This window comes from Mus pahari, chromosome 10, assembly GCF_900095145.1.
Source record: "Mus pahari chromosome 10, PAHARI_EIJ_v1.1, whole genome shotgun sequence".
Classification (NCBI taxonomy): Eukaryota; Metazoa; Chordata; class Mammalia; order Rodentia; family Muridae; genus Mus; species Mus pahari.
Genome location: NC_034599.1, coordinates 46,487,216 through 46,494,772, shown reverse-complemented (window position 1 = coordinate 46,494,772; position 7,557 = coordinate 46,487,216).

The following is a 7,557-nucleotide window of genomic DNA, read 5'->3' as shown; positions in this document are numbered from 1 at the left end:
GTCCTGGAACTCACTTTGTAGACCAGGCTGGCCTCGAACTCAGAAATCCGCCTGCCTCTGCCTCCCTAGTGCTGGGATTAAAGGCGTGTGCCACCACCACCCGGCTTCCATGTTTCTTATTATCAGAAGCCCCATCCCCCACTGAAACATGGAAGCCTCCTTCCTGCTTACATTTGTATTGTATATATTGCTCGCCTCCACACACCAAATATTCTCCAGGTCCCTCTTCCTCACTCCAGTTCAGCCCACCCTCTCTTCAGGACTCTCTCCTCTTCCTGGTCATCCTTCTGTGTGGCTCTTGACAAGAATCTGCATTTGATGGATCCTACAGACCCATGGCCTTCCTTTGAAGTCCCCACAGCTTAATCAAGCATGTCTACCCCAAGACACAGAGATGCCCCTTTCAGCCTATAGATTTTCAGAAACTTGTTATTGAGAGACTCCTTTGCAGAATGAGGTGATGGTGGAAAATAAGAATAGCCACATTCTTATCTATGACCACTTAGAAGGCTGAGAACCCTGTTAGAAGGAAATGGGAATAGCTGTGCTGGTAACGCCTCAACTCACAGAGGATGGCAGAGTTTTGGCTTTATATACAGAGGGGCATGAGTGAGACATGGCTAGATCCCAGCCCTGCCTAACTGAGACTGATTGTGGGCAACCACTTCGTCGGATCTTAGAACTGGTAACCATGTCTTATGGCCATTGTGAGTAAGAATTACCTGAAACAGTACAATAGCTGACATGGTTTGAATGTAAAATGTCCCCATTGACTCATGTGACTGAACACTTGGTACCCAGCTGGGGGTGCCATTTTGAAATCTGACTGAAGAAAGTGTGTAGCTAAGAGTTTTCATACTCTGTCTGCACCTCCTTTCTCCTTTTTCTTTCCTGACTGAGGATACCATATGCCCCCCACCCGTCTCACTTCCTGCTGCCATGCTTTCACAGCAGTGAAGGACTGTCCTCCAGGGTTCCAGGTATTTTGTCACAGTAATGAGAAAAGTAACTGTAAAAGATATTTCCTAGGGGACAAAGCATGTTCTCAGAAAGCACTGCCTTATGCTCTCATTCCAGTGATCAACCTTAGTACACAGCAGAGTGTATTCTGGGAAGCTCATGGAAACCCACTTTTGTCACCCCATGGAGGTTACTATGTTTGTTTTTTGTTTTTTGTTTTTCGAGTCAGGGTTTCTCTGTGTAGCCCTTGGCTGTCCTGGAACTCACTTTGTAGACCAGGCTGGCCTCGAACTCTGCTTGTGGACGTTGTACATCGTGGTGCGGAGCCTAGTGCGCACCACGATGTACAACGTCCACAAGCAGGATGCACCTTGGTCTTGCAAACTTTATATGCCCCATACAGGGGAACACCAGGGCCAAGAAGTGGGAGTGGGTGGGCAGGGGAGCAGGGTGGGGGAGGGTATAGGGGACATTTGGGATAGCATTTGAAATATAAATGAAGAAAATATTTAATAAAATAGTTTAAAAAAAGAGTAACTACTTGCTGTTTAACATAAAGAACCATTAGCAGTCAATGCTTCAAGTTCTAAGGGCACAGACTTTATATGAGAAAAAAACAAAAACTATCACATGCTACTATCTGTACTGGGGAATGCATACATTTTTGTAGGTATTATGCTCTATATTGTGCCTAAAAGAAAAAAAAAAAGTAAGGCTCTGAGAATGCAAATGGCTCGTTTAAGGTCTTATGTCACCCAGTGCATCCCAATAGACACAGTAGAGCTGATAAGAGATGATCAAGTGTCCAGAAATTAACAGTTGAAAACCATTAGCTTTCTAGGGTTGAGTAGGCTAGAGAGAAGTTTTTATAGAGGAATGTTGTTACCATCCTCCCAGAAGAATAAGAGCCATAGCAAAGGACCAACGCAGTAGGACTGACTGTCACGCTAGGGATGCAAGGAAGCAGCAACGGGCAAGGAAACCACAGGAGCAGTGCACTAGAGTCAACCCCTCCTATATCCCAGCTACTCCCTCCCCAGTCTGTTGATACCTGCCACCGAGTGAACCCAACAGGAATCAGAGAGCAAGAATGCTTTGGTAAGGCAATCTGTATTAGACTCTTGGGCTCAGAGAATAACACAATATTGTTTTAAAAAATAGAGAGACAACCTAGAAGTTCTACAGCTTCTAAGCATCGAATCTAGAACCTCTCTCAGCAGTTGCTGTACTACAACACTAGTTTCCACTACATGGATATTAAGTTACTAAAAACCGAGTCATTTCTGGTTGGGGGTCACCTACAAAGGGGGTGACAGAATACTACAGGGTACTTTCAAGGAGAGCAATAGGAAAAAAATAAAGCTGATTCTGGATGGATGATCCATTACTCACCATGTGCGCCCTCTATCTGAGGACTTCAGGTCAGCCAATCACTATTTTTCTGCTTCAAGGGAAGCAGCCCCGTTAAATCCTCTATTTGACCCATAACCTCACCCAATAGACAGAAATCCAATGAACTACACATTCTCCTTACATGGAACAAATTCAAGAAACACCTACCATAGGCTGCAAATTCTTCAAGGAATGGGTAAGAAGTAGGCAACCATTTCTGCCTTTGTGGAGCTTATATTCAAGCCAAGGAGCAAACCATAATACATCAACCAAGCAAAGCAGGTCCTATAAGTAGGGGGTGTGGCTAAGGAAGACAATAAAGCAGAGATAGGAGAAAATAAGAATTCCTCCTTAAGCAGTGAGGTCAGAGAGGGTCTCACCAAAAAGTTGAAAACGTTCACAGATTTATATGTTTGATAAATGTTAGCTACTAATACTGTGCAAAGAAATTTTAGCTTCTGGCAATAATATCTTCACTCTCATCACGATAATGAGACAAATCTGAGAGTTTCTACATGGACACTGGCTTTGGCCAGCACTTCTTCTACTTAGTCATTCTAAGAAAGAGACCCTGAGCCCCATTTTAGAGAACTGGGTCACCTTTGGTGAAATGGACTGAGCCCACATACTCATGTCTTCTGAGTATAGTTAGCAGACTCAGCTTAACTAGATTGCTGACATTCAATATGGGCTCTTCTGTTGAGAAGAGCTTAGGAATAAGTCATTTCAGGGATAGCCACTCCCCTGGGGGTCATCTGCAATCTGCAATCGGATGCCCTTGGTTTGCGGCAATATAGGTCAGAATAGGCCAGAACACACTGAGACAATAAATTAACTGGACTCCCAGGAGCTTAACACAACTGAAGTTCATTTCTTATTCATCTAACATCCACTCTGGACTGGAGTGACCCTTAAAGACAGCTCTGCTCCCACAAAGCCACTTCAATCTTATGACTCCATCAAGTCGTAAGTCTACCCAAGGCTTTTCCCTCAATAGTGAGGAAGAGAGTCTTTAGATATTTCATACTTGCTCCCAAATTCCACCCAGGGAGTAAATAGCACTATTTCTGTACATAGATCAATTGGCTAAATCTAGTGATGTGGCTTCACCATCTAAAAGTGAGAGCCTATGACTAGTTTCCTGGCAGGAAGGAAAATGGGAACGTGTTAGTAATGTCAACCAGAATTTGCCTCTATTGCAAAGGAGTAGGAAAGCCAACATAAATGCCACCCTCCATGCGCTCAGTACCAGCAAAGACAGCTTTATGGAAAGAATGGATTTGGGGTGCTTTAGCCTGGAAGGTACCTATAAGAGTTTTTCCATAGTGCCCCAATCAAAACATGAGTAGATGCCTTTTTTAAATCTCTTGAAAAACCAACCAGATTGGTTTTTTTTTTTTTCTACAGGGACCACACAGAAAATTCTCATGAAAACCACAGAGATATAACTTATCAAAACCCAGTCAAGTGACCTACTCACCATTGTCACTCAAAGTGGTGACATCACATTCACAACACCTGCTCTCTAAACCCTGTTGCGTATGGGGCCTAGGACATAGTTTGTCTTATGTCAATAGCATCCACAACTGGACGCAGCCCTCACCAGCTACCCTTGTCTATTCACTTTCTATAGATACCTAATGTATCAGGACATGCAAGAAGGACTCTTAGATACTTAAGAGATTCTCAAAAGGACTTCTGAGGGTACCTATTTGGTAGGCTTCTGTTCTCTGGTCAGGACATTCTAATTCTTTCCAATTCATAACAGTAGCAAAATTACAATTATGAGGTAGCAATGAAACTAATTTTAGTTGTTTTTACCCTTTCAGTATGACGTGGCTGTAGGTTTGCTATAGAGAGACATGTATTTTGTTTAGTCTGTACCTGGACGAGTTTTCTGATCAACTCTGCAGTGCATACCCCAAGCGGATAACCGACTGAACTCAGGGCAGGAACTCAAGGAGCCTGAGGCAGGAATTGAACCAGAGCCCATGGAAGAGCTCTGCTTACTAAACCGCTCAGCTTGATTTTCTTGTCAGTCCTCGACCACCAGCCCGGGATTAGTTCCATCCCCCCTTCTCTCATTCTATCTCCTCCATCCCCACTAACACTCAAATACTGCTTTTTCTTCCATTATTATTGTACATGCACACAAGTGTATACACACACACACACACACACACACACACACCACTTCCCTAAACATGCCCCTTTGACATTTATTTTTCCTTGAAATAGCCTAATCTATTGGGATCAGAACACTCTGGCCCTGTGGTCAACAGCTATCAGATATGTCCCTTGTGTCCCACTACCTCGAGCCAGCAGCTAGCCAGTTGTAAAAGGGTTCTCAGCTGCTAAGCTGTCATTGTGTCATCATGTTTGAAAACATTTCATTGCCTTCTTGAAACTCCACTCTTAACCACAAGGAACAGAGCACCGGAAGCTGCTCAGCAATCTCCTCAGTCTCCTCAAGCCACAGCTGCAGGGGCAGGAGGCTTCGTTCCAGCCGCAGCTGCTCACACCTGCCACCACAACACTGAAAATGTCACTCCAACACTCATAAACCTTAGTGACCCACAGACAGCCCCATCTACAGCTATTGCCGACCAGTAACAGTCTTCAAGCAAGGCCTGCTGAAGAGGAACCCTCCAGTGACTCAGCAAAATAGGTTATGATTTGTAAGCTTTGGTACTGGTCAGGACATTATGCAGGGGGGATGGAATTAGACAAACAGAGTATGTTTAATCTTCTTCTGTCTGCTAGGAGGACTCTTTTCCATGCAAGGATCCTCCCAGGGTTCCTGCATTAGGTCTCAATGAAGGTCTCCATAACACCTTTTGCCTACTTGTGATCTTGGCAGGGTTAGAGCTGGCCGAGCTGGTTGCACAGAGAGCCCGGTGTTTTCTGCCACAACCAGGGAGGCTGCACTCCACTCAGGAAGCAGGGAGTGCAGAGCATCACTGGAACCTGGACACCCCAAAGCTGAGGACACTAGGACAGCCACTGAGGAGCTTTAGAAACCCACCAAGGATGGAATCTATTAGACACTGAGACTAGAAGGTAAGGGGCTATAACGAACCGAAGACAGACACTGAAAATTGCTGCAAGGCCAGGTCACTAAGAAAATCTTGAAGATGCTAAAGGATAAAAATCAAACCAAAGATTTTAATGCCTGAAATTCAAGAGCTATAAATCTGGCCTAGTGCAGGTACTCTGCACTCTTTGAAAGTCTAGGCAAAGAAACAGAGCCTTCGGGTTTAAAGGCTGGGCTCATGAATCTCCAGGACCATAGACAGACATAGAAAAGGATGTCTGTCTATGATTCCTCTCCTGGTCCAGCAGAAGAACCCCTAAAGAAGCATCCTGTAACAAAACCAAAATGTTATAAAGATGAAACATATTACTTACCAGTCCCAAAGAGATCCAGTAGCAGAGGGCTCAGTCAAAAGGAGAGGCGCACAGGAGCAAAAGGATCCACACAGGGCTACGCTGAAGCCTTTTGAGTCTAGTCTCTACGAGGCTTTCCCAAACAAGCTGTGGATTGTGTAGCTGAAAGGAAACACACTGAGGGGTGGCTTGTTTAGCCAACTTGGCTGTTGGCCATGAAGATTTTTCATGGTCAACAGCTGTGAGGTGTGCCGATTCTGGGTTAGTGAGATGAGGAAGGAGAAGGCTCCGACTGTTCACACAGGACAGAGATGATCGATGGGGCATCTCTGGATTTCAGGTAACATACGTCAATTTCAAAATTGGTACCCAAGATAAGCAACCATAGTAAGGAACCACATAGCAGCGGGTAGCCCAGAAATGAGATGTAAAAGTCGAAATGCATCGAGCCACACTGAAACAGACGATTAAGGTAGCACACCTGGCCACAGCAGCACGTCACTGACAGGAGGGGTGGCTCAATAAGTGGGTGTTTGATGATTTGGTCTTTGCCTCTCCACAGAAATTCCCTAGATGGAAAATATTAAAAATTTGATTTTATAGCATTATACAAGTTATGTATGATTGACATCAACTAAACACACAAAATTAAAATGTAAAGCTACCCCCAACTCTATTTCCTCTTCCTACCTGTCCTACCCAATTCCAATAGGCCTGAAGGCCATGTTAGCCACAGAATAGCATTAGCCTTTTAGGTACTTGAATGATGCACACACCCTTTTCCTTCCTGCACACTGTTCAATATTGCACAACTGCATTTCATCTATCATATTTAGTCAAAAAAAAAAAAAAGTCGCCCATCTTCCAGGTCAGGAGAGAGATGTACTTTCTTCTCCCTAATGTACTTTGCATACAATTCCTAAGTTGGTTGTGGGGTTTTGTTGTTGTCGTTTTGAAATTAGAACTAGCACTTCATGGGCATTTTTTGTGTCTACATCTTTGTGCACCCATTTGTAGAACAGATTTCTAGAAGTGGAATTGCTGGATTTGAGATTTTTGACTGACACTGCCCATTGGTTGTAAAAAATGGTTGCACCCATTTATATTTTCAGACACCCTTTTATTGAGTAATTTCCCCCAAGAATAAAAGTATAAAAGACAAGAGGTAAAACCCGGTGACCAGAGACCACTAAGGAGCATGTAGAACAAAGAAGCAGGAAAACACTTGCAAAGCCACTGTACCACCCCCATCCTGCATGAACCAATGAGTTTGGCACCCAGCAGGAAAGGATGGAGAAGCTGCTGGTAATTAAACACTGAGCAAGTCAGAACTTGAGAAGCCGGTTTCTCAGTAATAGATACTTTTAAAAAGACGGAGGGCTTGGTCGGGGACAGCCTCTTAGCCACCTAGCTGAGTTTTGTTCAAGGATCTCTTTGCTTTACTTCAGGAGAGGAGAGGACATTTGGATGAGGTTTTCTTTCAAAAACAACAAGTACAAAACGTTTGAGTGGTGGTAATTTAATTCTAACACCCCTAGAATTCTCAGAGGAAACAAGATCCAGCCCAGTCAATGATTGAGTCATTTGGGCAGATCGGGGTTAAAGGGGTTGACGTCAATAAATTGGCTCTTTCTGGCCTTGCTTAGCTGTATTAATAAAAGTGGCACAGAACATCTTAGCCCTATGCTTGTCAAGCTCCGAAGCAATCCATTGCCCTTGCCCTTTCCCAGATGGGATTTTCTAATAGAATGAGGAGAGAGAGAGAGAGAGAGAGAGAGAGAGAGAGAGAGAGAGAGAGAGAGAGAGAGACAGAGAGAC